This window comes from Syngnathus acus, chromosome 14, assembly GCF_901709675.1.
Source record: "Syngnathus acus chromosome 14, fSynAcu1.2, whole genome shotgun sequence".
Classification (NCBI taxonomy): Eukaryota; Metazoa; Chordata; class Actinopteri; order Syngnathiformes; family Syngnathidae; genus Syngnathus; species Syngnathus acus.
The window spans coordinates 5,094,193-5,117,943 of record NC_051099.1 but is presented as its reverse complement, the minus strand read 5'-3'; the positions used below and the strand labels follow the sequence as shown (position 1 = coordinate 5,117,943).

General features: G+C 41.9%; 2 long non-coding RNA genes across 7 annotated transcripts in view; one reads left to right on the top strand and one right to left on the bottom strand.

The window, feature by feature from the left end:
- LOC119134137 overlaps window positions 1-23,076 on the top strand; it is a 29,957-nt gene extending 6,881 nt beyond the window's left edge. For 2 of the 6 annotated variants that reach the window (XR_005100266.1, XR_005100261.1), the window contains 3 exons: window positions 7,130-7,177; window positions 19,455-19,803; window positions 19,901-23,076. This is a non-coding gene — a long non-coding RNA (uncharacterized LOC119134137). The remainder of the gene's footprint in view (window positions 1-7,129; window positions 7,178-19,454; window positions 19,804-19,900) is intronic. The other 4 variants (XR_005100263.1, XR_005100265.1, XR_005100264.1 and 1 more) reach the window with 4 other exon arrangements.
- On the bottom strand, window positions 245-6,037 carry LOC119134141. Its single transcript, XR_005100269.1, has 2 exons — window positions 5,840-6,037; window positions 245-449 (listed from the first exon to the last, which is right to left on the bottom strand). It is a non-coding gene; the product is annotated as an uncharacterized LOC119134141 (long non-coding RNA).
- Window positions 23,077-23,751: the final 675 nt, after the last annotated feature.

Genomic DNA, 23,751 nt, shown 5'->3' with positions numbered 1-23,751 from the left:
CTTAGCGAAGTTTGCAGACAACAACTAATCCAAGTATCATTATGCTTGCCCTTCAAGAAGCACACCGATAAAAAAAAAAAAAAGCTATTTCAAAAGTTTATTTTGGTCACAGAGGCAGATGTGTGCACAAGTGTAGCTTTATAATTCAAGGGAAAGCCCAAAAGGTGCTAAGAGTTTCCCCCCCAAGTGGTTTCTCACTTTTAACCAATGTTGCATTTGCATCAGCAGCAAATGAGGATTTTTGCCAGTTCATTTATATTGCCCATAATTTGCAGGGTAAGACCTAAAATCATGAGCCATGTTGAATGTTCTACAGCTCCCTGCAAGTGTTTACAGTTTCAAATGATCCCAACAACATTACTAGGAAATGACAATGTCCCATCAGTGGTGATTTTCTTCAGAACAGGTCTGCTGGCGAGGTTCTCGGGAGCTCCACACGATGGTGATAGCTGCATGCATAAATAATTGTTGTTTCGTGAGAAGAAGAAACAAAAAAAACCCCATAATGGTCACAGGGAATAACTCACAAAAGTGAAAATACATATAAAAAAAAAACGAGTGAAGATAAGTGGCTGGAGAATTCTGATTCTCAAATCATTGTTTTTGTCACTTTTAAAGGCGCTTGCTAAAACTCCATTTGAGCTTTTTGAGCCACACAAGTACAATAAATCACAATCTGATGTTTCCCCGTGTGCAGACAACACTGATCCTATAAATGTCAGTGTATGTTTGATTTACAGCCAAAATGTGTTCATCATTATCAAATCAAAGAAATAAAATCCTTTGTATTGTCATCACACACGAGAAGGTGCTGCTCAAATTCAAAACAATTCCAATTAAATCAAATTAAAAACAGGTCATGTCGACACCTGTGGAAACAACAAGTTTTGGGGAGTTCCCTCAAGTTCTCCATCTCCATACAACTGTTGGGTTCTCCTGGTATGGAAATGCAAACTTGAAGCCCCAATGTGTTTTCTTCATTTCTGTCCACGTACGTAAGAATATCATGGTAACATTGTTGGTGTGTCGTAGCGCTCGCCCCCCCGTTTTACAGCTCCGCTGTGGCAGGAAACATCAAAGTAATGAGGTGGACCTTCATTTCTTGGCGGCTCTTTTCATTGTGTTAATTGAGGCCCCTCTCTCTCACCTTTAACACCCCTCCTCCTCCTGTAAAGATTTATTCCCCCTCAAATCACTTCCTCTTTTTGCCCTCGTACGAAGGAAGCCTCCCCAGAATCACAGCGGCTCCTTTTTTTTTTTTTTTTTTTTATCGCTACGAGCTCCTTTTGAGTGTATCAGAACCTCGGTGCCTTCACACCCAACTGGGCTTGTTAGCACTTCCTAAACTTGAACTTTAAAACTCTAAAAGCAGGGATGCGACATTCCACACGTGCATAGCAGTTTGAAGATTTGCTTGACGTTTTGATTCACACGTTTGAAATCTGCCGCTCCGTTCTGTTTCTTTCTGTTATATCTGGCCATTCTTTTCGAGTCTCCTGCTCAGTAGGTCACATCTGCCTTTTGAATTGAGATTTATTGACATGGTGAGTGCGTATTGTCTGCACATGATGTCAGCGAGCACTAAGTTAAGGATAAACAGTCGAGCATTAATTTCTACAAAAGCTTCCGCCTCACTTTATGACCCGGGCAGACAATGAGTTATTCGGAGCCAGAATCTGCTGGCGTAGGTGATAGCGAGCCTTTTCAGACCATCATCATCATCTTCATCTCTATTTTTCCATCCTCTCCTTCTCACGTTCCTTTATTTTGGCATCAGCCGTCTGCTCATTCCGCATTCCATTGTTATTTTGTAAGCAATCAAACATTGATCTTAAGTAAGCCCGCTTGCGGACAAAGCTTAAGCCAGCCACACCTCGGCACGTGACTGCTGTGTGCTTTCACAACTTATGACTAAGCCAGAAAGAAATGATGCTCTGGAATTCAATTGAACTGACACCACTCATTTATATACATTCATGTATGTACTGTATGTAGCAATTAATCTAAAATTAAAAAAATTTGACAAAAACGTAATAACCAAAAAAAAAAAAAAAGATTGTCATTGTGTCAGAATTGGCTTTAAAACAATTTTGCGTGGTTGGCGTACATGTTTTGCTAATTAACTTTATTAATTCGAACGATGACATCACACAGGAAAGTGTAAGAGATATATATATTTTTTTTTAACGGCGTGACTTTGGTCGCACTCTTGTGCCGTGATGCAAGAACAGCATCTTTTGCGCATCCAAGCGAGAGCAGATTTGAAGTGACGTTGCATGCTGCCGTCTTAAAACACACCCGTCGTCTCGCTCTCCCTCTTCCTCTCGTTCATTCTTTTTTTTTTCTTGTGTCCCACTCTTCCTATGCGCCTATTCTTTCTCACGCACTGTGTTCATCTCCCACTGTGCATTACTGGCTCGCTGATGATGTGTGGCAGCAGGGCAGCCCCCGCGCCCGCCCGACCGTTCTCCTCGTTTGATTGGACGGCATCTGGATGCGCGTTTACACCATTCGTATGTTTCCATCTTTTCCAAGGACATCTCGGAGCACCACTCCGTGCGTTACCTTTTTTCCGCCACGTTTGAGGGGGGGAACAGAGGAATTCATCCGTGGATGATGGATTTGGACACAAATCTTTGATCTCAGACTCAACCGGATTAAGAGTAGTGGGACGCTTTTTGCGTAGCACCAACTTTGTGTCAATTGCCCACAACTGCTTTGTCCCTTTTTTTGTTAGGTGGCAGCATCTTACGGTATTTCTGCTAGCCTCCACGTGCCAACCTCCTGCCATGTGCGATGCCCAGCGCTCGCTCGAGTTTATTTTCTCACCACGTCTATTTAGGAATAGTGAAGTCATGTCTTTTTTGTGAAGGCTCCAGCCAGCCGCTTGCTTATATCAATGGCTCCAAAAATGTGCCGAAGTTCCTCGTCATCCCCAGATGGGAATGTTTGACGGCGGCGAGAGTCAAGAATATGAAATCTAGGAATTTCCTGTGCGGAGTCGAGTCCGGTTGTGAAAGGGTTAAGAGGCTGTGAAATGTTGATTGCCAACTCCCAGGATTGTATCTCCTGTAACCCAAATCAGGGCCATCTGCACTGGGCTGGGCGTATGCTTGCCTGCCCGCCTGCCCGCCTGCCTGCCTGCCTGCCTGCCTGCCTTCCCCCCATGGCCTAGTGCAAGTCAAAGGCTCACTGTGCTGTGGTTTGCCCGACTGGGTCACGTGACTTCTCTGAAAGTGCCCCCTCCCTCCTCCTCCCTCTTTATTTCCAGTAAACCGTTTGAAAGGAGGGGGGTGACTCAGAGTAAAACCAGCTTCCTTTTAACCACAGCTTGTTAAAGAATTTGTCAACGTGGACTCAGGGGTACATTTTTTGTGGGCGGGAGTGATAGGGCTTCTCATTTTCTTTTCTTTTTTTTTTTTTTTTTTTTTTTTGGGAAACGGGACAGACAATTAGATTGCGTCAGGAGTGCTTAATCACGCCACTTCCTGCGCCAGAGAGAGCGAGCGAGAGCAGGCTTGTCAGGAGTTAATGAGATGAACTTTTGTCGTCTTTGCGGCGGGCGCACGCAACTGCTGCCGAGACGTGTGTCGTCCGTGTGAAAGACTTTCATTGAGAAAAAAAAAAAAAAAGCACAGAGAGGGCGAGGAAATTGTGTGTGGGTGTTGACTTGTGTGTGTGTAGGTTATGCATAGATTTTTCCTTGTCTCCCACTTATGTTTTCCACATGGATTCTTGTCTTGCTACTGCTTATCAATCTTTCTCCTCAAAAATATTTGTATGATGTAACCATAAAGAGTCTACAGGAAGCACTTTCTGGTATGCAATTTAAAAAAAAACAAAAAGCTGCCTAATATCACATTGAGAATCTTGATGTATGATGATGACAAGCTGCCACTTTTTGAAATAAAGAAACCTTTTTCTTATTAATGCTTTGTGGTTACCGCCGCTTCAGGTTCATAAAACGCTGATTCCTCCCTGGGGATTTTGTTTTTATCAACTGTCGTCACTTGGCAACACAGATGTTCAGACGGTATTAAAAGTAATGTTCCCACTCTCTTGCGCCCTCACAAATTTAATATGGGACTTGCCTCTCCCCATGTCGTCAAAAGGTAATATTGCCTCGTGGCTACGAAGAGAGAAAATGGCATTGTAAATGATGTGGTATCTACTCACATGATTAATCGGCGGATAATAGTTCTATGAGAAGCTCGGGGGAGGAAAAAAAGACAACTGCCTGCGTCCACCACGTGTGTCATCTCCGTTTGATGACTACGCCATTTTGCTGAGCGTATCATCTTATTCCGAGCTTGAAGCAAAACCGTTATCATTTTAATGACAATGCAGATGCGACTGCTAACCCGCAAGCCACTCGTGATGGGGTGTCAGGGTGCGGAAAGAGGGGTTGGATTTTAGGCAAGTTTGGCAAACGGCCTGGCTAAGATGGTGATTTTTCTAAAAACTACCGACCACAGAGTCTGGATGTCTGAACCGGAGCCATCAAAGATAGAGAGAGGCTTCTCGAGGGAGGGAGGGAGGCAGAGAGAAATCCCTCCCTAGTAAATCACAATGTCATACGCACATGCCTGAGGCAATACATTCATGCTCTCGGTATGAGCCAAAAAGTCCCACGCTGAATGTGTCAGGAAACAAAATGGGGTGCCAATGGTGTCACCACAACACGGATTGGTTCTGCAGCACTTGTCAAGGTGTTTTGGAGCCAGGCACCGTCCTCATTGGTTCAGCTGTAAACCACCCATGCACATTCCTTCCTTCCTTGTCCGCCAGCTGAACGGCTCGCTCCCTTTCTTTCTTGCTCGCTCACAAACACACCAAAATACATGCAAGCACACACGTATTGACTCACGCACGCACAAGAGGGGACAGGCTGAAATTCAAATGATATGCCTGTCGAAGGAGAAAGCATCTCCATTGGACACGAGCGGCGTCTGAAATTCAAATCGCAAACCAATAAAATGCCGTGTCCATTTGCTCCCACCCCCTTCCATAACCTTATTAGGCGACCTCCCATGTCTGTCAGATTTCCTCTCCACTGGGTTGCACCCTGTGTACCGTGTCATCAGTACTGTACTGGATTTGTTGACCATATTAGGTCAGATTTTGTATTGCCAGCCCCCTCCCACCCCTTTTTTTTTTTTTTTAATTAACATGATGCTTCGGAGGCTGAGGCCTTCGATTTTGAACAAAAACAAAATCAATTTGTTTTCCCTGACCTTTATATAAAACATTCTTTTCTTCTATAAAAGTTGTTTTTCCATCTCTTCCTTTTATAGTGTCTTTGTTGTGCTGTTGTACCATGTAAATTGTGTTTATATAAATCCAATCACTCAGGCCAAGCACCGCAAACTATTCAGTTCATTTTGTAATGTTCTAAATCAACAAATTCATATTTGCTGCCTAAAAACAATTTAAAAACTCAAAAACATGACTACTAATCTCTTCTTCTTTGTTTGAAAAAAGATGTTGCTAATCATAACAAAAAAGTCACTTTAAAAAATAAGATCTATATATTATAGTCATATTCCACATTTAATTTGAATGAACTAGTGCACACTGTATTATTACCTGTCTACTTTAATTAGCACTTTCAGAAAATCAATTTTCTGTATTTAACTTTGTAGTATCTATTTTTATGGTGAAAATTAGAGCTGTACATTTATTTCATGAAAAAAAAAATCACCTACAACTAAATTGTATTTTGGATGCAGTTTTTAAAATGATTTTATCTACGATGGCAGTAAAAAAATAAATTTAGTAGTCTAGAATGAACGGCATAATTTTAACTTAAAGAATTTCATGAATAATCCATTTTATTTACCTTCATGTCGACGGAATGATCCAAAAAAAGAATGTTGGCAATTTTCTCCTAGTGCAAGGCCACCTGTGTTCCCAGAACTAATATGAGTCAAATCCAAAAAGATTAAGGCTCCCCTTCCCAGAAAAAAAGGTATATTGGGGAAAGATCTGTGTCATTGCTGTGAAAAGAGGCTTTGTGGAGCTGTCAGGGGAAATCGGACATTTCATACCAGAAGAATTTGTGAGTCAGTCTAATGACAAAAGTCTTTTGTCTCATTCCCGCAACCTTGCAATTAAACATTGGCACGGGAGGTAAAAAAGATATGTGATAAACACGATTAATTATTCGAGTACAATAATGTTCATCAATTCAATCAACTGCCCCAAAGCTTAATAAGTGATTCCAAAACATGTCAAGGATCATTTCTTTTGATTGACATCAATTAAGCACAAAAAGCAGAAACTGATGTATTTGAACAAATGAAAATAATTGTTCATTAATTTATTCTGATCTAAATTCATTCATTTTGCATTCCCTTGCCATTTTGTTGGACCTTCTTGAACAAAAGTTTACATTTGAAAATGTGGGAAATTATCAATAATGCAGTCTGAATGATTTAGTCCAATTTCTTCTTCATTTTAGTGGACTTAATTATATCAAAGCAAACTAATATTTTTCAGAAGTTTTTGAAACATATAAATATTGACAATCTTCATTTACCATTTTTGAGGAGTCTTTTAGTCAGACTGGAAAAATAATCCGTAAAAACAGTCAACGAAAAAACAAGACAGCATGAACTTCCATAAACGATTTAATCTTTTAGTTTTCATGTCTTTTCTCTTTTTGGAGAGGAGAATCTAATCTTTCCTAGTTTAAAATAGAAAGATGTCTGTGTGCTTTTCAACTTTTCAGCCATTATTCGTTTCATCGTGTTATGTGAGTGTTTTTAGAAATAAAATGGAGAGCTTTAATATCGGTTTAGAACCTTTAAACTGCAAATAAACAGCAGAGGAAATTGTAGCCAGGAATAAGCCTTGAATTCCAACCTTTTGCTCTTCATACATATTGCATTTATGGATGAAAACCATTTATTTATAAGCATCTAATAAAATGGTTGCATTTATTAGTATTACCAGTTTTCTGGCTGAATTTTTTTTTGCATTTAGCTCCCCAAGTTATTTTAAAGATCATTTGAAACTCATATTCTCTACAATAAAGATTCTGTGATCAAAAGCCATGTCATTAAATTCTCCTAAAATATGAATGTAAAGTTTAAAATATCCTCACAGTTTGCCACTTTCTCCTTTTCAGGACTTTGCACTGCAAATTGAAGCAACCAGGTAGAAAGTCATCGAGAAGGTCAGTAAAATTCAAATTCAATCTTCTTTAAAAATATATATATATATTTTCCTTCTTACCATCTTTATTGTGGAATGTATAAAAATGATGCTCTCATATTCAAGGTCCACATTTACTCTGAAAAATGTATCATGTTAAGAGTAAAAAAAAAAGATCTTCAGCAAACATATTAATGTATAGCAGAGAGGAATGATGTTTGTTTTCGAAGTGACAGGACTTTTTTGCTATTTTTTCTGCCATTTTGCATCCATATTTAAAGTTGTTGTAGTGGTAGGTAGGGGTTAAATTGTAAATCAAAATTGCTCACTGCACTTCCGTCACGTAGCGAGCCGTTGTAAGGCTGCCATTTTGTCGAAGGCTAAGAAGTCAGCCATTTTGTGCATTGCTCACTGCACTGGTCAGACTCTAGATTGTGAAACGTCTCGGAAAGAAATATATTCAAACTTACCCTTTAAAGAAAGTGCCGACAAAGACGATTTGTCTTGATAGATCTAATCCGGGATTATCCGTAAAGTATTTGCAGTATGTCTGATGACCGTCAGTAACTCAACCGTGTTTTTTGGGCTGGACTTTGTTCATTGTCGCGGGTTGAGAAAAGTTGAACATTTTTGCCTTATTCATCATCATCGGCAGACGATATTGTGCTGGCCCTGAGTATGGGGCAGGGGTGAATGGGTGAACTTCATCAACAAGAGCTGATGCGGAGGAACATTGTCTGTAGGAGGTGATGGAGAAAGGGAGGGAGGGAGGGAGTGCGAGTCATGCACGCTCATCATGCTTACACATACTGTATGAGAGCAGATTATACCCGAGGTGTGCCCCTTTCTGTCTCATGGAAAGAAAGACGCTCTCCAAGTCCACCAAAGTTTGCTTTTGTACCTGCTTCAGGTGTGCCCCAAATTTGTTGTGCGTTTGCTCCACCTCTTCTCCTTCCTAAATGCCATGGGAATGGGTGATGTCATGGAAATCGACTTTTTGGGATGGGTGCGGCAGAGATGCATCTGATATGGCTCTCCGAAACGTAATCCTCACTGGAACTTTTGTCTCCATTTTAATGCGCTGTGGAATTGAATAGCTCTGTGACCACCTTATTGTCATTTCAGCAAAAAAAAGTACGGATGCGATACTTCATTGTGTGCGCCAGAATGATGAGTGGTTTTATTATTATCGTCAGTAAAGAGCATCGGCGAATGATTGTCACCATCACTTGCCAGCTTTATCCGAGATAATCAGACCAGAGTTGATTTTGATGTCTTCGAATGTTAAATTCACTAAATAATAATTGATTATACAAGGCCATCCAATAAAAAGCCACATGAGCTGTTTTTGTGCCTTTTGACACCTCACGAGTACAAGAATACTGAGGAGGGGACTTTGTTGAACGGCTCTCCCCGGGCCTCGCATTTCTCCTGATTTTTGGGATGCCGCTTGTTTCGATTCAAAGTGTGAAGTTCCACTATTTTCACCTCAAAAAACAAAAAGAATGGACAGTTTTACAGGAAAGAGGCAGGTCTGTACGTCGAAATGTGTCTTCTCATCTCACATGTGGTGGCCATATATTAGTTCAGAATCACAAGAAAGCAAAATCGTATCCAGTTCATACAGTTAATGTTTGATTTGTAAATAAAAATTCCAGCTGTGTTTGTCTGGCTGGCTTTAAAATAAAGAAACGGCGGTGTACGTACGAAATGATGGCTGTGCCGACCAATCGGAAGACAGTGGTGTCACAGCCCCATTCAGTCGTGCTCGACCTGTGTTTTGGAGCGACCTCGTTCTGGAAAGCGGTTTCATTATAGCGTCACGGTCTCGAAAAAAATCCTCCGGCCAATTACAGCCCTTCAAACATCGTCCTGATGTTTGTCGATGGTTTTTACCTTCTCATCGTTTATCATCTACTATAATCTTGTATTCTTAAATATTGATCCTGAAATTTGTTCACAAGGTCCTTCAATGGACCTGGAGCTTTAAAAGAAAAGAAAAAAAAAAAATCAAGTTGCCCAAAAGTACGATATGTTATTGTTTTTAATCTCCCAATTTGTTTGTGCTCAGCATTTTTGGCAAGGTGTCATGAAAGAAACTGCATGAGTAACTTTTTGATTTTGTTACTCTTGGCGTTCATTTTGACAGTTTGCATGTTCCGCCTATGTTTGGTTCTACTGTTAAAAAAAAAAAAAGATTGATATGATGCTATGAGAGTGTAAATGCTTATTCATCTTGAGTCACTCGTGCATTTGTGTGGCAGTGGATCAATGTGATTTATTTGCTATAACAAAATATTGTTTCGTGAAAGTCCCCAGTGAGATTAAGAAAGTAAAAGGTTGTCTAGAAAGCTGTGTACTAATGTTACCAATAAATAATGAAATTTCCTCCGGGTGGTCGTAATGCTAATGTGGATTTCAAATTGTTGTTTTGTGTTGAGTCCTGGAAAATATTGATTTGTAGCTTTCATAGAAGAATCACGCAAAGAAATGAAAGAACTACACGTTACTTTCATCAAATTCCAACGAAGCACGATTAGATGTTCTGCTTAGCTGTTTTTTTGTTTTTTTTTTTGCACCATCATTACATAAAATGGAAAATTCTCGATGTCTTGTGTGTCATTTAATACACTTGTCCCTGTAATTCGTCGGTATATATTTAGTATCGCTGGAAAGCCTGGGTTCTGGACTCCAATTCAAAATAAGTTCTTGTGGGTTCCGAGGGCTCCTTTTTTTTTTTTTTTGCACAACTTGACTTTGGGAGCTAAGGTTGCTGTCGTTCATGTGTTTGTGAAGACCTTGTTGTCACTTGTTGTGTTTTTTTACCTTAAACGAAACTCCCAGCTTGGCTTACTGGTCGCCTTTCCGTCCTGACTGGCTTGGTGACTAAGCAGGAATCAGACCAGACAGGAGTTGGCCTCCAGACCCCCTATGCAGCAATGACACATCCTGCGCTCCATCCTAGTAGTATGGGCAAAGTGTGACATGATATACGGCCAGTGTGCCCCCCCCCCCCAAATGTGTGTCATACATCCCAAAGCTTTTACTTCTTGCTGGCTGGGCAAAAGGGAGTCATCATATTTTTGAAAGAGATCAAGCGGTCGGAGTCATGCAAGCTGCAGCAACGGTGACCTCGTCCTGCTACTCATCCTCTGACTTGCTAATTGTGTTTGTTATGTAGCGTGCAGAAATGAGCATTTTAGATTTTGTCTGTGTGTGCTTTCCAAAAAAAGTACCTAGTCTGGTGTTGAGCGTGACGGGACCTTTTTGAGTCCGTGTGGCATTCAGGTAATTTATGTTCTTCTTCTTTGTAAGCCGTAAAGGTCATGCAGGGTGAGGAGCGGCTTTGAACTGAACATTGGTGTTTTTTTGTCGTGTTGCGTTCTTCTTTGGCGCCGCAATAGCGTGCTAGGTGATTGATGACTTGGATTTTTCCACTGAATGACTGAACATTTTCTGTCTGCTTCACGAGATTAGATGCTCTCGGTTCTTTAGAAGAGGCCTCATCTCTGTTTTATCTCTCACGAGACATTGCCGTTACTCTCTTAGCTTCTTCTCTGGGGGAAGATCCAGCCCAAAAAAAAAAAAAGAAGGGCTGTGTTTCTTTGTCCTCAGATGGAATGCCTTTGTGTGACCTTTTGAAGCAAAAAAGACTGAGCCGTATTTTGTCTGTCGCCGAATCGGGATGACTGACTGGTCTGAACGATCGGCGCGTAGCTTTGTGCCGTTACGATGCACCGAGCTGTCACAGGTTCTAGCCAAACCGGTGAAATTGAAATCATCTCAACGGAAATGCAAAATAGGGAAAAATCCCCCTGCACAGACACAGCTCAAGATGAGTGAAAGGTTTTTTTTTTTTTACGCAATCAAATTGTAGCCTTGATACTGGCTGTGGGGGCTCGTTGCTGCCATGACTGATATCCTTGAAGAAATGCCAGGGCCAGCAGCTTGGAAACTGCCTTTGACACACCTGCGGGTGGGAGTGACCTGCACTCATGCACACACAACACACACACAGGCAACCAATGCAGCTGCTTTCTTTTTTGGAATGGGCATTTCTCGCATTTGCTTTGTCATTCAGTCAAGATTTGAAATCGACGACCATTGCATATACAATAGCTGCATCTGAAATGTCTTTTTTGCGATCTGCATCCAAACTCATTTCACTGACCTCAAATTGTTACTCGAGTTGAAAATAAACCGGTTAGCTGGTTAGCTGCAGTTCAGTTTAAGTGACAGTTGATTGGTTATTGACAGTTCCACTCTGACTCACTTCCTGCTGTGGCTCGATGGGAAGTTTCACTCCTTCCCCTCAATAAACCATCTGCCACACCATTGATGATGCCGCCGCCGCTGCTCTCACCCTTAACCGCAAATCTTGGGTGCCAGCCATTCAAATTTAACCCCTTAGCTTAGTTGCGTGTCGGCTTACATGCAGGTGCTGGAAAAAAAGGCTTGCACCTTGTACACATTGCAGGCGCATCCGCCTAGCTTGCACATCAACAATTCATTAAGCTTACACACACACACACACACACACAAACAGTTTTCCAACAGTCCCTTTTCATTTAAAGCAATTCATCCTTTAATTTCGATTAATTAGTTGTGGGATTTCAACACCTTTACATTGAAATTAATTTAGATCATTATGTTTTTGCTGAATTATAGAACGGCGTATCATTTCAATTCAATCTGTTGTCAGGAAAGCAAGCAATGCCAGCATTCTTTTGTTTTTGGTAAAAAAATAACCTTGGACTTTTGAACTTGTAATTCATTCTTACGGAACAGGCAGCTTCCTTCTTCCTTGTTTGCATATATTTAATGGAAATCATATTTATCCCTGAAACCAGTCCTACTCAGATATTTTCATCTCACAAATACTCCAAAACTGTCAACAAAGTTTCAGCGGTTTTTAGTTAAATTTTTATTTTTTTTTTTTTAATGTTTCCAGATGGGGGTAAGTCTGGAACTTACTAACATAATTAACATATTGAATTATTTTTGTCACCAAACATAATGAGGGGAAAGTGTGATTTTTTTTCTCCCCCCCATTAGGCAATCAAACATTTTCTTTGTTTTTTTTGTCAAAAATCCGAGGGAGGGGAAAAAAAAAAACTTCCCCTATGTGCATTATCTACTATGGCAATATTTTTACACCATATGGGATTTAAAAAAAAAGCTCTTTTGTACAATATGCAAGGTAATCATCTGAAAACCTTCCATCAGCAATGCCTTGATGGTAATAAAGATAATTTTGCTTTGAACTGTTAGCAACGAAAGTCTCCTCATAAGCCTTTTGTGCTGATGGAGCCATGGCGGACGGAGCCCTGTGTCTGATCAGACTTGCATCCTGTGACTAATGTACTTGTCTCCTCTTGAAGAGCGTCCGTGCGTGCGCACTCATCGCTACGCTCAGGAAATGTACTGCAAAGTCCCAAGCAAAACAGCTTTGATCAACATCTGAAGCAGTCACACACCACGGGGTTCTAATGTAGTCTCACGTCTGCCTTTAGCCACATTAAGGAACCCCAAAAAACAAAAAGCCTGGAAATATTCATTGATAGCCTTTGTTTCTTTTCCTTTTTTTTTTCAATCATAATTGGAAATGTTCTTAATCCTAATTTTTCAAATCTGCAAATCACATGGCTTGCACATCTTGCTCTCTATCTTGTGTATGTTTAAGATGAAGCTGCGGAGATTTGATACTTTTGCCGACAATGAGGACTTTTGTATTGCTATGATTCACCTTGTGCAGTATTGTAGTCTTTGTCTGCTGATAGTTGCTGTCTACATGTAAAAAAAAAAAAAAAAAATGTTCAAACCAAAAGTACACAGAACATGGGGATGGAAAAATAATATATTTAAATATTTTCCTCCCACAATATTATGATTTAATATATGCTTTTTTTTTTTTAAAGTTCCTCATTCCATATGTTCAACAAACACCAGCAATAATTAATCTGCATTACAGTAAAAATATCAGATTCATTATACATTTTTGTCTCATAGGTTAACTTTTCATTCAAATACAGCCCAATGAATTAGTATGAAAAAGAAAGGATATTTATTTTCTTTTTGATGCAATCCCCAAATATATGAAGCAGTGCTTTTCAGCTCATTTGAACTGACTGCTTTCACTCATCCATCTTGATCAAATCAGCGTGTCTTGTATATTGTCTTTGACTAATCCCTCCGACTCCTGCGTCAAGCAAGGTGGCGTGCTCACGGGGGGAGACCGTCATTGACATGCAAGATTCTGAAAAGGTTAGCCAGTATTAACCGGTGTGCCGGACCATGGGGGGGGGATCTTACACGTCTCCATGAGAATGCATTCATTTCCATGTGAGCCCATCTTTAAGGCGGGAGTTCATTACCAGCACAATGGGCCTGCAGATGGCTATTGCTATCTCACAGGGCTTCTGGCATGAGGGGATCACAGCAGGCAGCCCTGCTCACAAGGAGGCTAGAGGAGAGTTATGGGTCAGGGCAGGTCACCAAGGCTTGGCTGGCTGGATCATTCCAGATTTTGCCTTTCAACAAGGAAACACGGCATAAATACTTTTCAAAATATTTTTTGTACAAGAATGAAAAGATAGCTGCAAACCAGGTAGTGGCACTACGTCCCCTTGTTAGTTTAACCTTGCCCCCTCCCATTTGGTTTGGTAAATAATTGCCCATCGACAGATTTACACATACTTTCGAGTATGAGCGCTAAATAAATGGGGGGGGAAATGTCTGTTTGACCGTCACGGCTCCTATAAATAGTCCCCCTATGAGCAAAAGCTTCCAGTTAACCCAATATGCAGGATTTGTCATCCTATTAGTCACTAGCAGTGCCCGGTCGGTCACCTGAAAAGCACCTTGACAATGATGCCATTGATCAATTTCCATTTGGCCTTAGCCGAAAGATTTTGGGAGTGAAAGAAACTTAACGACACACTGAGAATTTCTAAACTGAGCGTAATGTAATTTTAGCTTTGGTGAGAGAGACAAAGAAGGGAGAGGTCACGTGTATTTCATGTCTGGTGTCATGTTGACGGGCTGATTTGTCTTTTTTTTTTTAGATTTTTTCTTTTCCTCTGCTTCTGCGTTCAGCTCCGCAGTCTGCTGCTTGCTCATCAAATGATCTGATGATGCCTCTATACGTAGTCATCATGGCAACAACTGTATTTTAGTATCAAATACCAGCATTAAAAAAAAATTTCCCCCCCTTCATAATGAACTCCCATACCGGAAACACTCGTTTAGGGAGTTAGTAAATGCCGTGAATATCATAAAAGTGTTTCATCAGTAGTCATCCGTACGTGTCTGTACAACTGTACGACGAGCTTGTGAGTCATAAGCCAGCTAGCCGGTCAGCCATCCAAAACCCTTTGCTCCCCACCCTGCTTTAGTCAAAACAGACACTTTGTCACCCATCCATCCCCAACAAAGGGAGGGAGGGGTCATTTTCACCCATTACTGTAAACCCTTATTCTGTTACCAACTTAATAGACATGAACGGGAGACCGATTTCATTACGATGAGGCGCAGCTACTGTGCATTTGTTTACAAACAGGATTTGCTTATGTCATTTCACGCCGTTTGAGTTTCACGCACTGTTCATTCATAAATATTTGCTAGATTCCGCTCTTCTGTATGTTGCAGCCACAATAACACACTGTCGCAATTTATAGTCCAACGTGAAATCCTTCCCCTTTTTATGATTGCCCCAAATCTATAGAATCAATGCCAGAATAGTATTATCCGAATAGTATAATTGCACTCCTCAAATATAATGGATTATGTTGTTGGTGTTTTAAAATATCAGATTAAAAAAAGCATTAGATAAATGAAAACTTCTAGCTGCTGGTTTCAGTCTCGATGGACTGCACAGATGCGGCATTGTCTCACATGTTCGATACTACGAAGAAAAACCCCCCAAATAAAAAAAATAGACTTTCTTTTTTTTATTTAAACGTTTTATACTTTTTCTTAAGTTTGTTACTTTTAGTTTGAGTCAGATTGGTCAAAACACAGGTGGGGTTTTTTTTAATACAAGGGAAAACAATGTCACAAGAGGTTTCAATGGAAAAAAAACCTCTTGCATATAGGCTAATGCAGTTCTGTCGTCAAACGCTGTTGCCGTGGCGACGCGCTGTTTACCATGGAAAATTATGCTGATTTGGATGGTCTGAACATGTGAAAACAGAATATTGCCAGCAAAAATATATTTGAGGGTTATTGTGCAATTGTCCTTTCAACTACTGCTCATCCATCCATCTCCCAGAATGGAGAACCTGCTTTTGGGTGCCATTTTGTGATATGAAAGGAGGAATAAAAGATCATGGTTGCCGCCTGACTTCCTGGCAGTAGAGCCGGTACCCAGGAGGATAGTATGTGTCTGAGCTTATGTATACAGAGCTGGCTATGGAACACGGATGTGATAAACACTCCAGGCAGGGGGATCTCCATCCAGGAGTGGACTCTGAATGCTTTCGGGATGAGGTCATTGGGAAAAAGCCCACTTGAAATGATGCAGGAAGCCATGCAGATATTACGTTACTGCAATTGCACGTGACTCATCATTTTCCTTAAGTGAAGTATTTCCTCCTATTCTGCTGTATTCACTCAGTAAACCTAAATGGTAATCATCTACCAGCATGGCCAGATTCAAGATGGTGGAACCTTTGGGGAGTTATCTCATGTCTACGTTGTACCAAATCCCAGTGTCTTGTTGTTGGTGCTGTTTTGATAGGTGTGAACTGTGGCCTTGTGGAGTGTTGGGTAACAGTCTTGCCTAAGCTAGTTGTTGTGAAGGTGTCGTAACCAGTTGGACCCAGCCAAGATGTCATGTGAGCCCTTGTTCTCGATCATCCCCGGGTTGTGTGCGTGCGTGTGTGTGTGTGTTCATGTGTGTCTGTGTGTGTGAGAATACCGTTTGAGGTGGCAGCCTTCAGAAGTTGTACTCCGGTCAAAGGTAATCTCTAATTTATGGCCTGTTTATTTTATTTATGGATTTATTTATGGATTTATTTATGTATTTATTCATTTATTACAAAATAAACACAGGATGCCGAAGCATCAAATACACATGCGCAAACAGCAGCAGGAAATGCTCATTTATGAGGGGGGGGAGACAAGATAGTGCTCTCCAGTTAGTTAATCGGCAGCGAGCATCCGGGTTCCAGGATGTTGCGACATTTGGGGGTTTCCCCCCAATAAGTCTTTGTTCTCGACTCGTTCCTTACTGTTGATCAACTAAGTTTGTCTCGCTAATAAGCTATTTTTCTCGCTTCTTAAATGCACCGTTATTCCTTTGAAAAGTCTGCCGGTTATACTACAGTTCTCAATTTAGTTGCAAACATAAATTTGTAAATAATATTTATCATGCATAAAATGATCATTGTGGGGTTGGTTGTGTGTGTAAACCTAAACCTGTTAGAAATTTTGCTTTGTGCTTTTGTTTTAGCAAATATGCATATTGATTGTTTTTACGAAATCATATGTTGTTAAGTAAGTCAATTTCTAGTTGCTGTTATGTGTTAACTAGAGACGAGCATGATGGTGTGTGTGTGTGTGTGTGTGTCTGTGTGTGTCTGTGTGTGTGTGTGTGTGTGTGTGTGTGTGTGTGTGTGTGTGTGTGTGTGTGTGTGTGTGTGTGTGTGTGTGTGTGTGTGTGTGTGTGTGTGTGTGTGTGTGTGTGTGTGTGTGTGTGTGTGTGTGTGTGTGTGTGTGTGTGTGTGTGTGAGGGAGGAGTAATGTAAAGGAGTAATGTAAAGGAGTAATGCAATTTTTATTGTCAAATAAAATTCATTATTAATCATTAAAAAAAATGAAGGAAACCGTCAATCACCTATTCGTAGTTTTGACTGTGCCTGTACCTATCCATTGTGTGTCTACACATTTTATATTAAGGACTGTGACTTGGAAAATAGAAATAATTGGCCTGTATAATGAATAATGCAGCACTAAACTTATATGAACCTTTAAAACAAGCTTTTCAAATGTTTGGGAAGATTTAAAAAAAAAAAATACACAGTAAAGAATGGAAATAGTATCAATTGGCTTTTTTTTTTTTTCTTCAGCTCAACCTGATGTTGGTGAAGCTAAAAAATATGATCTGCCGTCATCCCAAACCCTAAAAAGCAATTTTCCATATTTTTCCACCATTCATTAAAATGCCAATGTCTTTTTTACAAAAGGTAAATATGATATTTTTACTAGTCTGTTCACACTTGGCATTTTCACAATTTAGTTCTTTACTATGCATTGAAAGCACAAGCTTGAACAAAGGAACACACACTGCTGAGTTGAGAAGCTTTAATAGATTCTTGTGCAAATATTACATACACAATGCATATACAGTATATAAATAAATATAATTCATATGTACGTTTGCCACTGCCTCACGCATTATTCATCAATTTTTGGGGGATTTAGTCTTTTTGAAAGGCAAGAAAAAACTGCAAATTCAGCAAACAAGAAGAATCCATTTGCCACAATGCGCATTTTTGCAAAATGGAAGACGGAGATTCTACATGGACAAAAAAACCCAAATCAAAACATATTTAGCGAGCAAGTTTTTGTTTTTTGGGTTTTTTAAATATTGTGACAATTCCAATATTTTCTGCCATTTAACATTTACAGGATATCTGCTAAAATAGATTTTGAAAACAGAAATATAAATCATCTAATTGTATGCTGAAATCCTTTGGGGACTCAATTCCAAGAGTTGCATTGATTGCTGTATTTTAAAATATTGCAAATAGATGACAAATATGTACATATACCGTATAATCATAATACACATCATGACTCATATATTGTAAATCACCATTAATATAGGATGTGATATTTTTTACTATGATATAGTTACAACAAGTATTTTAATTTTGCCTTACAAATTTCTTCCATTGATATTAATGTTACACAATCTTTTTTTTTTCCAACTGCTCTAGTTAGCTTTGTGGCTGTATTGTCAGTCAGAGCTTGGGTTTTTGACGAAACCTGTTACTTTGATCAGTAGCTGCTGGAAATAGCTCATATCCAAATTCCATCTTCTGACTACCACAAGACGACCATTTCTTCTCTCACGTTCTCAATTTTGCTCAGCAATTCCAAACTTGGAATGCAACCTTTACAACACTTAAAGCTCAGCAGTAACAAACGGTATTTACATCAAGTTATGCAAATAAAGAAACAAATGACAGAAAGAGACATTTTCCCAAGATCAGTCCTACTCACAGGTTAGCATTGAACATTGAATCCCATATTTTTATATCCACTAAAGTAGCTTGAAGTATATTTCCCATACAAAAACAAAAAAGGCTCCAAATCTTTTTTTGGTGGTCCTGTGGCTCCTTGGGCATGATCAACTTAGAGACTGAGCATTTTTTGCCGCGTTAACTGACGAATATGGCCGAGCTCATGACTCAGTGTTGCTCATCGAGTCGGCGATGAGTCGCCCGCCGTTTCTGAAAAGCCTTTCTCCAGCTCTTTGTTCTTCGCCGTCCGCTTAGCTGTTTTATTTCACACTTGTTTTATCATCTTATTTGTGCTTGGCTAAATTTCAGTTTGGCTGATGTCATTTTTTGTTTTAGTTTGTGTGAAGATCCCAGGAATTTGTTGACGTCGGGAGGGCCCGAGGTTCACTTGCACTGTTGATTCTTTGTGTTCTTTTGTGAAATGTTAGAATTACTACCTGGTGTGTTTTTTTTTAAAAAGTGCTCTATTTATAAAGTTGAGTTATATGATGTTTGTGCGTGTTGGAGGATGTGGGAAGGGACGGAAATGAGTTGCCTCCTTCAAGAGAAAGTTATCAGCTCGAAAGTCAACCGTTTGTGACGCCACTGCCCACGCAGATTTGCCGTATAGAATGTTTGATGCTTCTACTGCTGGCAGGGAAGGAACAAAAGATGGAAGCCATGGAGATGTTAGATGTGGATCGCCTCAGAGCTTGTCTTAAGGATCTATTTGTTTATTGATTAGTCACTAACTGCATCTCAGGGATGGGCCGATGATTCGAGGGAATTCTCCGCAGCTTCTTACCGCGTTTTTTTTTTTTTTTTTTTACGACAATGGCGAGGGAGTGTAGTGAGCCTGTACTTGATGGCTGAATGTTGTAAAGGGTTTCCTAATATGGGCCGTCTTACAAGAGCACCCTCCCCCCCGCGGGCCACCCCCCCTAGGTTTCAGCCAGTGATGACACAGCTCGGTACGACTCACTTCCCCATTAATTGGCTGAAACCAGTTCTTACAGGAACCGCCTGTGATAAATGTGAGAGTTCTGAGAAGTCATTCATTTCTCCTCGCTGCAGCGGCAGAGGCGGCACTGCGAGGGAGTTGAACGGGTTCATCCGTGAGTGAGTGAGTGTGTGTGAGTGAGCGAGAGAGCGGGAGGAAGCTGAGCGAGGAGTGGGAGAATCTGGCCGACTACAGCTGTCGCAGGCGCCATCTGAAGACCAGACAACTTTCATTTTCCTTCTTTTTTTTTTTGAATTTGTGATGTTGCTTTATTTTCTATTGTACATGTGTGTCTTTGTGTCAGTGCGCGCGCGGCGATGCGATGGGGCTGCACTCGTTGCCCCCTCGTCTTCCTCCACATGGAAGCCGCCGAGACCGACGGCTAGGACAGCGTGCCTCCCCTTTGTGGCTGCCCTTGGGCCGGTGAGTAACAAAGATGTGACGTGATTTGTGCCCCCCCCCCCCTCCATACCACCTCCCCCCCTCTCTCCCGCTTCCTCCCGAGTGTCGGTGGTTGCAGACTTGCTCCTATGCTGGGTGCGGCACTGCAGCGCGCCTTCCTTCGGGGGAGCGCTGGGAGGCCCCCGGAGGGCCAAGCTGCACCGGAGAGGGGATCCCAACTGTAAGTACAGGGGCCTCAGACCCTCCCCTTCCCTCCCTCCCCACCTCACCCCCAAAACCCCCCAGCTCACTGCCTCTATTCATTCACATGTGCGCACCGAGGAAGGAATGTTGCCCCCTCACTTTTGCCTCTTTCACGCACGCTCCCTCTCTCCACTTGTGTCTTTTTTGCTCCTTTCTTCTTCTTTTTCCTCCTCCTCCTCCTCCTTAGCACATTGCCAGTTCCGTTCCTTTTCCAAACGAGTCTCATGGACACGTCGGAAAGATAATCAGATGTTATCGATAGTGTTTATTAGTTGTCAGCTGGATCACAGCGGCTTGTTTAGAGGCTGCACTGGGCGGGCTGGAGGGGAGCGTGAGGGGTGGGGGCGATGGAGAGGGGCCACTGTGGGGTCTGGCTCCCCTCAGTATTGAAGTGTACAACTGTAGCGTGCTGACTCATGCTCCATCTTACCAATTGGGAGCATGTGAGTGCGTGCGTGAGTGTGGTCACTCCCCTGTGTGTCTCACATGCGCAATTGCACTCTGTGCCCCGCCTGAACTCAGCACTGACTGTAGACTGGGGCGGGGGTAGCGAGCACCCCCCCCCCCACACACACACACACCCGCCCCCCTTCCACTAGTGACAATCTATCAAAACCTCCCTGTCTGGAACAAAAAGAGCCAGTTGCAGCTCTAGCCCATGTCTTGTCCATCTCTATTTTTTTCTTCCCTTTCACTCTGTTGTTGCGAGTGAGAACAAGATTTTTTTTTTTTTTCTGGGCTTACGTGGAATGGGAAGAAGGAAAGACTTTAAGTGGCATAAAGACAGATTAAGGAGTTTCAAGAACAATGTTCCTTTTTTCTTGTAACTCGAGCCCGACGCAGTTACAGGAGAGCGGCGAGGCAATTTTACTCGCGCTGGGGTCAGCAGGGGCGTTCGGAGGGAGGACGGTGGGGGTTGCGACGTGTTTTATTACCCCTGATCTTTATCTGTCCTGCACACGGAGCTAGATGGCTCGCCGGCTTACGGCACAGGGGCCAACTCGTGGTCTTTCCGCGGAGGGCTGGACGGTGGCCGGGTTGCGATGTCATCGGAGCCGAGGATCACCTCATCACGGAGGCTTTCCGACTTTCAAGTTCAAGTTGCGTCTGGACTTTGCCGCTCGTCCTCGTGAGTGCGTTCGAGCTGCTGTGTTGTTCCTAGAACTGCTGGGAGTTGATTCATTCTTCAAATTCATTCTTTTCCACTTCTGTCATTTTCCGCTGAGCCCGAGTAGTTTCACGAGCTGCCGTGACGGCGTTATTGTTCGAGACCATGCCGCGCGCCTCTTCTGGCGCTCGTCTCGCCGCCTTCCTAGCCCAAACGATAAAACACGGCCCCCGTGTCGCCCCTTTTTGTCTGCCCTTATTGTTGTGCCCGCGGGAAGGGAGCATGAGTCAGCTAGCAGTATTGATGTATCGTCGTTGCATGTGTGCCGCCTTTTATCTCTGGATTGTGCATGGAGCTACCGGTAAGTGCTTCTCCTGTAACCTTTGACCCCCCCGCACGACGACTGTAACCTTGCGCTCGGCATTCATCGAAAATGTCTTTTTTTGTGTGTGTCTATTTTTGTTTCTCGTACGTGTCGGTGAAGGGTTCTATTTTCTTGTGTACCGCCGCCACGCTGCGCCGGATTGAGCGCAGCAGGCGCTCGAGCCGGCACAAGCGAGAAAGGCGAGGAGGAGGAGGGAGGGAGGGGAGGAAAAAAAAAAAGCCTCAATCGAGCGCACAGTGAAAAGCGTCTGTGCCGTTACCTCAGCTGAACCCGCCAATGAACCCGTTGCACTGCCTTCGGTCGCAGCGCCAAGAGACGAATCACTCGAGTAGATTGGAAACAGAGCGGTACTGTTGGACGGGCTGACGCCTGCGCCGGGATCCGGCTCGCCACCCGACGTTGCCGCTCGCCACTGTCACGGTAAGTGGGATTATTCGGCTTTTGTTCTGTCGGGGGCGTCATCGGCGTGCGCTGGTCACTCTCCCGGCCTGTCACATAGCTTATCAGACTGGTGTTGGCTGTTAAGATTACAAGGCGACAACAGTCTGTAGGCTGTCTGACATTCCGGGCTCTTTCATCTGACCAGCATCCTGTTATGTCCTCCTCCTCCTCCTCCTCCTCCTCGTCGTACTACTCCTCTCTTTGTCTCAGTTCCCATTTCAGGGTGGGTGCGCTACCGTGATACTTCCCTTTATCCCAACCGTCCGTCAAGCATGCAAATGATGCTTTGATTGATTTCCCCAACTCGAATGCATTCATGTGCGCGAGCGCAGATGAACGCAGGTCATTTGTGGGTTTGCGAGCCGGCTGCGTGCTCTTGAATTTCCAGAGAATCCAGACAGCGCACACACATGGTTGCAACACACGCTATTGTGACAGTGTAGTACGCACGCACTCTTCCCTTTTACACTTCCCTGTCCTCAACTCTCTACTCTTGCTAAATGTTTTTTTTATTTTTTTTTTTAACACACTATCGGGACAACTTTTAAGGGGGCATTTTGGAGAAAGGCGAAAAAGTCAGTCAATCTCTGGTGATTTATTTTCAAGCAGACTTTTTCTGATCATAAAAGCACGTTGGATGGCTCAGACTGCTTTTCTTTTGTGATGAGCCTCCCTCGGCCCTTATAAATATGTCCACATTTGATCCGCTTTATATTCTGTAAAAGCATGTTGTACTGTGTACTTGAATTATTGCTGAAGGCTGTATTTTGTTTGTTTTTTTTTACTTCTAATAAAGCATACTTTAAAAAAAAAAGAAAAAAGTGTCTTTTTGATTTTGCTTCAAGCGTTGACCACACAGAGCCAGACGGTGGGTGACCCTGAAGCCTCTCAAGAATCTCACATGTCAGCCAAGAGAGGACGAGGAGGATCCATCACCACTTAGATAGTCACATCTAATGTTTCACATTCAAGCGCTTATCACATTACTGATTTGCTCTCTCTACGCTGACATCATCTCCATTTTGGATTGCAAGTAAAATCTTGTTTATAGCACTTATGCTTTCTTCAAACATGTTAGTATCACACCACTTGACTTTGAGACACCATAAAAAGTAGTCAAAAAATAAAAAATGCTTTACAACATATTAGATTAAAATATATCTTAACTCAGTTATTTTTTTTCTGTTTATTTGAATAAAAATATACAGTATTTTTGTGTGCAACATATGTCTAGTCCAACAAACAGAGAGCAAAACTTAACGTGGTTCACTTATCAGTAGCGTACATTTACGGTATACTAATTTGAACTTGATTTGAATTGTTGGCACACTGACCCACTCACTCTCCCCATGTGCTCTTGGAGTCTCGCAGTCTGAGACGTGCTAAAATACTCTTGTGACCTCAGAACAAGTCACGTTTTAGCCTTCTCTTGATTTGGTTTTCGCTGAATTAACTGTTAACGTGCAGGGCACTTTTTAATATCCCTCAATGAAAGGTCCTTTCTCTTATCTATAAGTAATTCCGAAGTTGGTTTGGTACTATTTGTAAACTACCAAAATATGTTGAAGCAGTCTGATTTACTGTTGTTTTATAACTTTGTCTGTTCCTCATTAACATATGCAAATGTAAATATTTAACTGCTGACAATGACACACACCTCGCCTGAAGGTTTCCTGCTTCTGCATAAAACAAGTCAATATTGGATTTCTAAATGATGGTGTTAACATTTGTTCTTGAGTTCCCTTCTTGAGGGAAAATACAGATTATATGTGTGTGTGCGTGTGTGTATATA